The 12,087-nt window shown below is 39.3% G+C and overlaps 1 protein-coding gene across 5 annotated transcripts in view; it reads right to left on the reverse strand.

The window, feature by feature from the left end:
* The window catches only part of atp2b4 (ATPase plasma membrane Ca2+ transporting 4), a 67,136-nt gene that overhangs the window by 53,311 nt on the left and 1,738 nt on the right, over positions 1 to 12,087 (reverse strand). The window lies entirely within an intron of this gene.

Genomic DNA, 12,087 nt, shown 5'->3' on the forward strand with positions numbered 1-12,087 from the left:
AAAAAAGTAAAACAAATTTAGGTAAATTAAAAATTATATGGCCCTTATCTGTATGTAACATTAATGTCCTATGTCAGTTACCTGCCTATTCATGTGATGAACTGCACTTGCATATTTCTTTTATGACAACAGACGTTTTATACTTGTGCTGCAACTGTTTGGCATCTTTAGCACCTATGTGCAAAAAAAGTTAACGTACAGCCCTGACACTAATAATAATTACTGCTTTACTTTGTTCTATAGCAATCACGGAAAGTATAACCAAATTCAGGCGGCCACAGTGGACACTAGGTAAATCGCTTCGAAGCAAACTTGACTAATCAGAATCCAAAACAATTATGAAACTTCAAATGAAATGTAATTTCTTATCTGTGGACAAGTAAATGGTCACTTAAAACACAGCTAACACAGAAAAAAACGCCAGTAAGCATGACAAAATTTCTATGAGTCATGGAAAAACATAAGCTGATTCATGATGGTGATCCACAACTGGGTTTTTTAAAGAACTCAAATATTTCCAGTTTGTGCCACCTCTGCAGTTTTCTACATTTTTAACGGAAGTGAAGAAACAGTACCTGCTGGACCCAAGCATGTGACAACTTGACAAGCAAGCCTGAAGGCAATCTATCAATCTTTCCGTTGCTCCATCGTGCTCTTTCTTAACATGTCCTTTCCCAACACAGTCCAAGACCAAAGTAGTTAATGAAAATTATACCCTCAGCATAAACATGTCTAAACATATTGCGATGCTGCCTAGCATTTGTCAATGCAATCAATGTGGCTCAGTTTACATCAACAGTTCTGTCAATAACTGTAATGAATGTCAAGCGCTCTTGTGTGAAACCATTCCCCAATCTCTGCTTTCATTGAACCTTCTGAGCCTTCCAGTTTTTCCCTGACAAACTTGGAAAAGTTTGACAAAATCATAGTCTGTTTGGACAGAAGTCGCTACAGATGTCAGAATCTCTGCTTGTAAGGCTGCCTTGCTCTGGAAGAAAAAGGGTGAAGCCGGACTATCTGCACAGTCTTGCTCTCAATGGACACACACACAACTACACACACAAAACAAAAAAGTGCCAGTTACCCTGATAAAAGTTTTGAAAAGTCGAACACTATGATAGGATCACAACACAATCTTTTCCTCTCTGAGGACCAAACTGTCAAGAATGAAAATTGTGGGTAGAGCTCTGCCAAAGAAACCCTGTGAGTAAACGCAATGCAAGACAGATGTAATACAGAAAATTTAGCTTTTGTTTTTTGTACCAGAGTAGCTTTTAGGGACACTGCAAGTGTTGTGTAAAATCACATCTCTCCTCAAGCCATACAATTTAAGGTATTATTTGCATCTGTGTCATAAATGTTGTTGGACAAGACGCAAAACAAAGTTGAATATTTCGAATTCAAACAAACCATTATATGCAAAAATTACAATATTAGCAAACACCACCAATAACTGTCAACTATTATATCAAACCATCTTTTCTTAAAATAGCATACACAAATGTATATACAAAGAGAACAAAATGATCTACCTTTAATTGAAAGCAAGGTATGATGGCTGGAAAGATTCACATCAGCTGTCAACTGGACTGTTTTGATATAGTAAAGCCTTTCTGCTTTGTCATGAGGAGATGGACTCTAGTGGCATCTCAGAGAGGGGAGGTCAACAGTTGACGCATTTGATCTCTATCGTTCCCTCATGACTTGAGATTGCACCGCAGGGAGCAACCAAAAGACGTAAAGCTTGTTCAGTTGAAGGCCAGCTGCGTCCCATGTGCTCCCAAACATCTCGGATGTGTCTGTGACAACGGCAGGGAAATTGGCTGATAGGTGCTCGACCACAGAGCCCCACCCAATGTCAGCCAACGACCCTGTAGGAAATTCAATTCAAAGCAGTTCATCTTCTGACAGGCATTATGTTATGCTGCACAGGGTCAAACTCAGAGCTACACAAAACATGAATAATTTGTAATACAATGAATTACCAATGGCTTCACAAATTGGGTAGAGAGGTTAAGAATCATTCGATGTCTGAAATAAATCATCTGCCTGAGAACAAGGGTCTTTTTGGGGATGGTTTCCTTTTTCAAAAATGGATGTCACAAGATGCTTTCATATGCAGGGAGTCTAACCATTCAGCAACTTCTGGACAAACTCAGAAACTGTTTTTTTTTTAATGGGGTAATGGAATTTCTTGTAAAGGCTTGTTTTTTTATTCAGTTGTGATGGGGACTGAAAACACAAAGAAATTATTGTCCAGCACTAGGCGTATCTTACCATATTCTGCTATGCTAGCTGTCGCACACAAAACCGCATTAACAGTCGGCCTTACGCAGCAGTGGAAAAAGTTGGGAGATTGCTCCATCTAAAAAGACTCCTTTCACTCCCCTCTGACTTAGACTCACATGCTTCATTCCTTACTCCAGCCTGTTTTTAAACCCGAGACTTTTTGTGTGCAAAGTGAGTGTGTGGGTTTTAGAGACTTCTACATTTCTGACTGGTTTTACCCTCCATACGACGGGTGTGTCACATCGCGTGGAAGACGATCACAGCAGTTTACATCCGTGACAGACCCAGATAGATGCAAGATTTCCCCAAACATCACAAAAGAAAAGTTTAAACTAATCACATGATGAAAAACGTGAAACAACTGAACATCATGATGAATTTCGGAAAATACTGTCATTGAGAAGATTACCTATCATTTTACATCACAAAAATAAGGCTTAACGTGTGTTTTGTAAACAAAAAGAAAACGGCGTGTACATGCCACACCCTCATAAACTACCCAAACAAGATCTGTAACAAACAATTTAACAATGCACACACCAGTTGGTGAGAAGGCATGACAGATATTTTTGCATCGGTCATAAGAAATAGCACAAGGTCAACAATAATCTCTGAAAAACTTGTTCTGCTCAGACTAGAGATGTCAATTTAGACAAATTCCTATAATAGATTTTCATTTACATTAACGATCAATTAATCGATTACTCGTTAACATTAATACTGAAATATGCCTCTGCAGTGTCGTATAGGCATGACGGCACGCAAAGCCATGCAAAACGCCATCTTCCTCTGAATAAAAAGGTTTCTAAGTTTAAAAAAATGGCTAGTAGCATTGTTAAAATGAATCTGTGTGATTGATAATATAATAAAATGATGTATTTGATAATTAACATCTGGACCAATATACAACGTGTTGCCGCCTCAGATGTGCACTCTGGTAATTGCATATAAGCAGACTCATATCATTGCGCGCGTCTGCATGAGAGAATAGGTTGATTTGTTATTATAAGTAGGGGTGTAACGATACACTCAGCTCACGATTCGGTACATATCTCGATGCTGGGTTCACGATACGATACACATCTCGATATTTTGAACAAAATTATAAAATGAAACTGAAATGATATGATACCTTTTATTTTCAAAATATTAACAATTTCAGTAACTTTTTTTGTTGCACATACAACTTAATAAATAATTTTAACATTTTAAGGCTTAACTGAACCTGCTGTACTGCAGGTTTGTCACTGAGTGTCAATTTTGACAACAAATTTTGATTTGGTTTAGTCATAGTCTTTTGACTAAAATGCAATTTAGTTTTAGTCATATTTTAGTCATCCCCATCATTTTAGTTTTAGTCGACAAAATCTACATTATATTTAATCTACTAAAATCTATCTGGTTTAACTAATTTAAATGGTGTAATTAATGTGATACAGAGATTTAACTGTTTTGACATAACTTACTTCACCTTAGAATTAAATTAAACCAGGTCATTACCTTTATTTTTCAGAAAAGTTCAGTAACTACTGGATATGCATTGTTACAACACAGAGAATAATAGACCATGAACGACATGTACTGGTTCATTCAGTCTCATTTTGACTCAATTGACTCGTTCGTTCAGTGAAGGGTATATTCATTCAGTACATTCAACCAATGAAACGCTCTGACAGAGCTCACGCTCAAACGCTATTGGCTCATGTCTCTTTGAAGCTGCGCTGTCTTTGCTCGAGGCAGTAATGAATGAGAAATATCTTTCAAAAAGACATATTACATAAACTGCATTACATTTCTTCAATCATGCAAATCACATACTTGGTTCGTTTTTTAGCATGTCATTCGATCTTTTAATCTATAGTACGACTCACTTCTCTAATCGGTACAGCGCTGGTTTCTTTTGGCTTTATGTTGCATATCACGTTATGCAGCAGCTCACGTTAGCGGATAAATTAACATTGGCATATAAAAACATTTGTGCTGCTTTTGTAATGAGTTTCGGGGTGACTCGCCAGCAGTCACGCTTCAAGTTTGTTGTGTTTTACCGTCGTATCGTCGTAGCACACATCGTGATATTTTTGCATCGCGAAATATCGTAGTACGAAGTATCGTTACACCCCTAATTATAAGTGTGTTATTTTATTTCTAAATGTGCATAGGACACAGCGCATGGACACTATCGACAGTATAACACAGAATCTGTAGAATTCGAAACAGGGCATTTTAACTCACAAATGTACATGACGTGTTACAACCTTTGGCGGTCCTTAAGTTGAGACTTATGTCTCACACTGAGGCATAATTTGCAGGTGGGACGAGTGGGACATGTCGCCACCACTTTTTGCCAAGTCAATTGTGTCCCGAGCACTTTTGAATAATTTGAATAAAACTAAGCTTGTGGAAAAACATTGAGCCAGCCATGAATGTTGAGCCAGCATCTTGATTCCAACAAATGTTTCACTTTCGTCACGTGACGCTCGCTGCTCTGTGCTGCAAATAGCCTTAATTTATAACTGTGGAGCCCGCGTTGTATAAAGGCGCGTGTCTGCGCCGCCTGCGCTGTATAAAGACGCGTGTCTGCGCAGCCCGCGTTGCATAAAGAAGACGAGTGTCTGCGCAGCCCGCGTTGCATAAAGAAGACGCGTGTCTGCGCAGCCCGCGTTGCATAAAGAAGACGCGTGTCTGCGCAGCCCGCGTTGCATAAAGACGCGTGTCTGCGCAGCCCGCGTTGCATAAACAAGACGCGTGTCTGCGCAGCCCGCGTTGTATAAAGAAGACGCGTGTCTGCGCAGCACGCGTTGTATAAAAAAGACGCGTGTCTGCGCAGCCCGCGTTGTATAAAGAAGACGCGTGTCTGCGCAGCCCGCGTTGTATAAAGAAGACGCGTGTTATTTGCAAATAACTCTGAATATCGAAAGAGTATTCTGAATATGTGGCAGCGAACAACAACACCCTTTATGTTCACTGTTACAGACAACACAACAATCAGATTGTTGACTGTTTCTTATATTACTGGCTCCTCTAGCAAGAACATAAACATGGCATGTGGCTAACTCAATCTATGCTGTCGGGCAGTCTGGCACCATGTGGGGGGCATATTGTAATGTGATGTTACATTGAGCAGAAAACTGGAAGGTGGTTGTTTACACACACACTGCGCCAAACATTTATATTCAAACACCATGTAAAAGAGAATTTATAATAGGCTCACTTTAACAAAAGCAATATTTGTGCTTCTCGTCTGCGGTGTGACACTCTTTAGAGATTGTTGTTGCCAGAATATCCTAAGCACAAACCGTGTTGTTATTGAGAGACAGGGTATTCAGCAATCACCAAGTTGCAGAAATGCAGTGGGCAGCCTCCATTCACAACAACACTGTAGCCCCACAAAAGATCAGGGAGGGCCTTGAGAGGAGGCATCGTGCCCAAGAGTTTCCCACATGGCACACTGCCCAGCTGCTAAATTAGAACTGTGCCTCTGTCTAGCACCTCTGAGACACAAACAACTACAAGCAGGGCAAAGCAGAAAAACAGCAAAAAAATCAGCTTCAAATTCTGTCAAGAAAGTTTTGTTGTCCAGTTAAAGAAGACACTGAACAGCAAAGAAGCGAGAGCTCGCACACAGACTCACACCAAGAACATAGAGAAATGGTGTGTGGGAAGCTCTGCTAACCTTTCATGATGAACTCAATCAGCCGTCTTCTCTGTCAATAACATCTGTGACTGTTGACGTTTACGTGGAAAGGCAAGTACATGGAGGAACGCATATTGAAAACACAGCAACCTTTTAATTCGTTCACTGTCATGTGAGAGAGAGGCGCTGTCCAGGCGCTGCGCGCAGCATGAGAGAAGAAAGAGAGAGAGAGAGGTGCTGAGCGCTCGCAACTCTACAATGAATTAGGGCTGCAACTAACGATTATTTTTTCCGATTAATCGATTAAGCTGATGTAAATGTAATTACATCTTTTGCTTATGATAAGTAAATCAGATATGGGAAAAGTATACACAACTGAATGTCCAAAATGTTGTGAATGTCTCCATAATTAACACACCTGGTGAGTTGATTCAGGTGTCATTAGAAGCAACTGACAATAGTCTCTCCCAAACGTGGGAGCGAGGGGAGGGTCGGCCAAGGAAATATTTTTTTGTGCCATGAAAATGAGATATTTGTCATTCAAATGTAGTGAAGTACAGTAAAAAGTAAACAGAAAAAGTAATACTTAAGTACAAATACTCAAAAAGTGTACTTAAGTACAGTACTCAAGTAAATGTACTTCGTTACCCACCTCTGAACTAAATAAACCACCAAATCAGTGTATTTAGCCTAATATGTACTTTGCAAAGTGCAAACGCCACAAATTGGGTTTTACTAATATAATCTTTAATTTTGTCATTTAAACACCTCTCCCTTTTAAACTTTAAAACTGCGCAGCTTGAAGAGATGCATGTTAAACACGTCTGACTTTAAAACTGCGCACCTCGCGCTGCATGGAGAGACGCATGCACCGAGAGACACGTCTGACTTTAAAACTGCGCACCTCGCGCTGCACAAAGAGACACATGTGACTTAAAACTGCGCACCTCGCGCTGCACTGAGAGACACGTCTGACTTAAAAACTGCGCAACTTGTGCCGCACGGAGAGACGCAACCACGGAGATACACGTCTGACTTTAAAACTGTGTACCTCGCGCTGCACGGAGAGACACGTGTGACTTTAAAACAGCGCACCTCGCGCTGCACGAAGAGACTCATCGACGGAGAGACACGTCTGACTTTAAAACTGCGCAGCTCATGCTGCACGGAGAAACACATCTAAAATGGTAATTTTAAAAGGGAAGAAGACGCGCTTGATTTATAACTGCGTGACGTCAAGTGACGTCACAGACCAACTAATCGATAATGAAATTCGTTGACAACGAATTTCACTCGATTTTATCGATTAGTTGTTGCAGCCCTACAATGAATTAAGCTGTTTTAAATAGTAAAATAAAAATGTAAATAGGAATCATGGAAAATCTTTTCATGGCAGTCAGTGTTGATAGTGTGGCAGGCCGCGGCGAATAAATCAATAGGGAAACAGACAACACAATGATGTTGTTATGAGAAGTATAAAAAACTTGAGGGGCCATCAAAGTCTAATGACTGGAAAACACTGCAGTATAAGTACAGAAAGCGCCTCTGGCTGTTCCATTTGCCCTTGAAAGGTCAGCTTTACAGCTTTTGACTTCATGTCCATCTGTGCCTGTTGATATAGATGGCTGTCTGATAGCCAATTTCTGCATCTAACCACTGTGTGTAATTAGGACATCTTTCAAATGTACCACAAATTGAAAAAAGGGCCAAAATGTGACTCTATGCAACATGCCAAAAAATCTCTACGAGCCGCCCTCGTTGGGAGTTTTCTCTACAAAGCATTGTCATTGTTATTTTTTCATACAATCTTCCGCCCACGCTTGGGTTATTGACTATGCCGCCCACCATGGCCCATAGTACAAGGCCAGCAGTGGAGGTTGGATGTGAGACCTGTCGATTGACTTTAACAGTTGCGCTGGGAGACATCAGTGATCGTTATGTAACTGTCATTGCTGCGTGGGCTGTGGGAGCAGCGCTATCATTCTGATAAAGCTAAGAAGGCTGCTCTGTCTCATTGGGCCAAGACTAGCTTTTCACTCTGAATTTTAGAAAACAGCACCAGTCCTAGAATATTAAAGAAGTAAATGCTTTTTTCTATAATAATGAATTCGTATATTGCAGTGGAAGGCATGGGTGGTTTGTATTATATTACAGGGTTTTTAAACTATGGTATGCATTTGGTACATTAATGTTTGACAAACCCACACAGAACACAGTACAATGGATTACTTTCAGCTTTAAACTAAACATATTATAAGTCCATACATTCCAGAAAAGGTATTTACATTCAAAACATTCCTGGAAAAAGTACTCACTCGGCATTTAAAAAAAAAATCGATCTTTCATTGAGCACAGTAAGTTATAGTAATAAATGAATAATACTTCCATTCCATTTAATTGATGCCATCTATTTGGAACATTGTAACGCTATTGACAGACGAATATGTAATGAGTCACTGAGTCATTTGAATTATTCAAGAAAACATAGCAGAGATTGCTTGTCACACTATTCAGATCAACAACATTCAGAAAATCTACGTATTTCTGTTACATTTTGCATTCTGTCGCAGAAAATTGTTCTTCATGACCTATTTTAGGCGTGGTTAAAAGGGATTTTATACAATGATAACTGCGCAACTTGGATGGTCTGATTTTACCAAACGTGACAAGAATGACAACCACTGTGCTATTACATAGCATTCCTCACTCCCGTGCAGCCTATATGAGTAATGTGCTTACACAGGGTTTTTCCTGCATAGAGAAATTGAGGCTCTGCATAGAGAGTCCCAGGCTCTCGCCAAAATTATTTTGCGTGTCTTCACGAGAAATGCTGCGTGCATTTAACAGCCTGTCATTTGTAACTGCAGTTGCGACATTACGTCACAGTGGAGGCGCTGTTTCGTTTTCAGCACACTGAGGCGCTAAAAAGAGTTGCAGAACAAGAGCCAGCCTGTGTTTCACGGCTGTTTGTTTTGCATCAAAGTACGTTTAATTTCTTGAAATTTATTAAATTAACATGACGTACATCATTGTAATGTCTTTAGCTGTGCAGTTGGATCGTTGAATCAGCGTATACTGTACACAGCGAGTTCGCCAGTATGCACGCACATTGCGTTCAGAACGACTCGCACACGAATGACTCATTTGAACCGATTCATTTAAACTATTGAACTTTTCAGTCACTAGCGAATTGAATCATGTGATGTGAATGAGCTTTGCTCATTTAGAAAGACTGGTTAATTCAGTAGGCTATTGTGGACTGAAAAGTTAGTTGAAATGATAAAAAAGCTTTATTTGATTAAAAAACATTTCTGTTTGGTTGAATAAAAGTGATGTTTTATATAACTTAATTGTCGTTTTTATCTCATTTTATTAGAACTTTTAATATGTCAAACTCAAAGTCACTTTGGTTAAGCCACTTAAAGGTACGGTAGGCCTACGTGTGTGTGTGTGTGTGTGTGTGTGTGTGTGTGTGTGTGTGTGTGTGTGTGTGTGTGTGTGTGTGTGTGTGTGTGTGTGTGTGTGTGTGTGTGTGTGTGTGTGTGTGTGTGTGTGTGTGTGTGTGTGTGTGTGTGTGTACAAGATCAGGATGGCACCACCTCCACCTCATTTTGAGCCAGGAAAAACCCTGTTACATTACTAAACACTCCAACTGTGAAAATCCACATAGCTACCCAGTAATGGTACTGCTAACGTGTTTATTTTTGCATGTAGAGCCTACACAAACAAACACACACTTAAGAACACACACTTTCTGTTCTTACTAGTAACTGCCGCTACAACTGCAAATACATGTATAAAGAACCTACACAGATCATCAAAAATCACGTTAACTCAAACATGACCATACACACAAACACGCCCTGAGTATTTCATTAAGAAGTGGGAGGGTGAAAGATAAACAGAAGCAGAGAATGAGAGTAATGGAGTGAATAAGAGGCAGAAAGACATGAAGGCGCGAGCGCGTGCATCTTCACACTATGGCTAGTTAAGAAGCGGGTAATGAAACCATCCTCCGCTAGCACCCAGTGATATCAACACAACTGATGAAGCCCATCCTACTTGGAACATACAAATAAGAAAAGGCATGTTTGTTTTTCCACCTGAACGAGTATTGATACATAAGCACCTTTCTTTATCTCGGTCAGCAGATATCTTTCGCCTGACTATCCATGCCAGGCAACCTCACATCCACACACATCTACGCTTCGTCGAATCTGCCATTAAATCAAAATTACCTATTTATGCATTTATTTAAGCATTCATCATTTCACCCAAGCTGAGGCAATATGACTCGTGGCTTCCCTGCAAGGTTTGCTGATTACGCTCCATCAAACCCAGGCAAGCATACAACAGCTTCTGACAGGGGAGAGGAAAACAACTCACAGATGCTTAAAATCACCTGACCTCTGTAATCATTACACCGCCACACTTAACCCTGGTACAAATGTTCTCCTCTTTAGCGGCGCTAATGTCCCAAATAACAGCAAACTACACGGCAAACAGTAAAACAAACCTATGTAACATATTGGTGGAGGACAAAACAAGCACCATGCAGGAAATACATTGTATTACTGTTTTTTTGGCAGTTATTTTGTTAATGTGTAATGATAAAAGAAAATCTTACCTAGTTAACAACTCTGTAAGAATAAATCTAAGGAGAGCAAGATTCTTTCAATGTTATTGAATATAGACTGTTTTAGTGGCAACAACATAAACATTATGTGGCCTAAACTTAATTTTCAGTAGACCTCCGCAAAGAATCAACAACTGTTGCGTATTTTTAATTTAATACAATTAATATACAATAAAATATTTGTATAAAATGTAACATTTTATATTATAACAAACACAGACCGTAATTTAACTTCGGGCCAGGCGTGTGTATCCGATGAAACCGTCTATATTGTAAATATTTCCATTCAAGGTGCAAGCCTATTGATCTAAAACAAAAAAAACCTAAACATTTTTTTTGACAGATTTTGAGTAAGAGGGCAATTCATTTGCACACAAAATTGTCTCCATTTTCTTTACCCAACTATATCTAAACGATGTATTTACTGTTCTTTTAATTATTCGATGAAACATGACCTTAACATGTTTACATAGGAATGAAACCAGCATCCAAAAACGTCACCTTTAAGCTACAAAATGCAGAAGCTTATATACAGTATCCCCACTAGTGAATGGAAGGAAATATTCAGTCCAACTCAACATGTTCATCCCCCACACTGTTTACACTAAATAATCTACCAAACCTCATTAAGTTTCAACACAGTAGTCAAAACTAGAACATACAACTACAACATTTGTCAGTAAAGGAGAGAACAGAGTCATGATACTGGGAACTACAGGCCGATCTTCACCGCTTCCATGATCATGTCAAGAGGAGGGAGTTGAACAATGCAACTCTCCCCTAATTAGAGGGAACAGATGCTCTGCAGGGTAAACACAACTTGGTCTGCACAACAATAAATTGCATCAGTCGACTGGAGTAATCACTAGAGAATAAAAATTCTCATAACAAGCACCTCCACCCCACCCTACAGGTTATGTAAATGAAAAGCATGAAAATCAACGTTCACTCATGGTTTTATTGAACTACTAAATCGATTTACATTTACCAGACTATATCTTTTAAGAATATGAATTCATATTTTCTTTTGAAAATGCACATTAAGCACATATGTACACAAGATTCAACGGCTCTGTGTAAACAACCAAGTGTCCACTGTAATCTATCCGATGACACTACAATCTGTAGCAGTTTCATTCTCATTTGGTTAACAATAGTCTTTCAGCCATGGGATGGACTCTCTTGGACTACTATGGATCTGCACGTAAATTATCACAGCATTTTTCATAATGACTGGCCTTCCTACATTGATTATTTTGCAGGCATAGAGAATATCTCTCATAAATTTCCATAATATAAATGATTCTCACACCAGCAGAAGGCGGCTCATGAACATCCTTGAGGGCTATAAAACAATAAACTGCCTTTTTCTACTGGGAGGCTTTGTGAATGTAAAATGGTAAACAAACCAAACCAGGATTTCCAGTTTTTTCAACCTCTCATACGTCTATCGGACAATAAACCTACCAAAAAACAAAGCCTGCTTTGAAAGATAAACCTACTAAATAAACGTAACACAACCTTTATG

This window comes from Triplophysa rosa, linkage group LG20 (assembly GCF_024868665.1).
Source record: "Triplophysa rosa linkage group LG20, Trosa_1v2, whole genome shotgun sequence".
NCBI lineage: Eukaryota > Metazoa > Chordata > Actinopteri > Cypriniformes > Nemacheilidae > Triplophysa > Triplophysa rosa.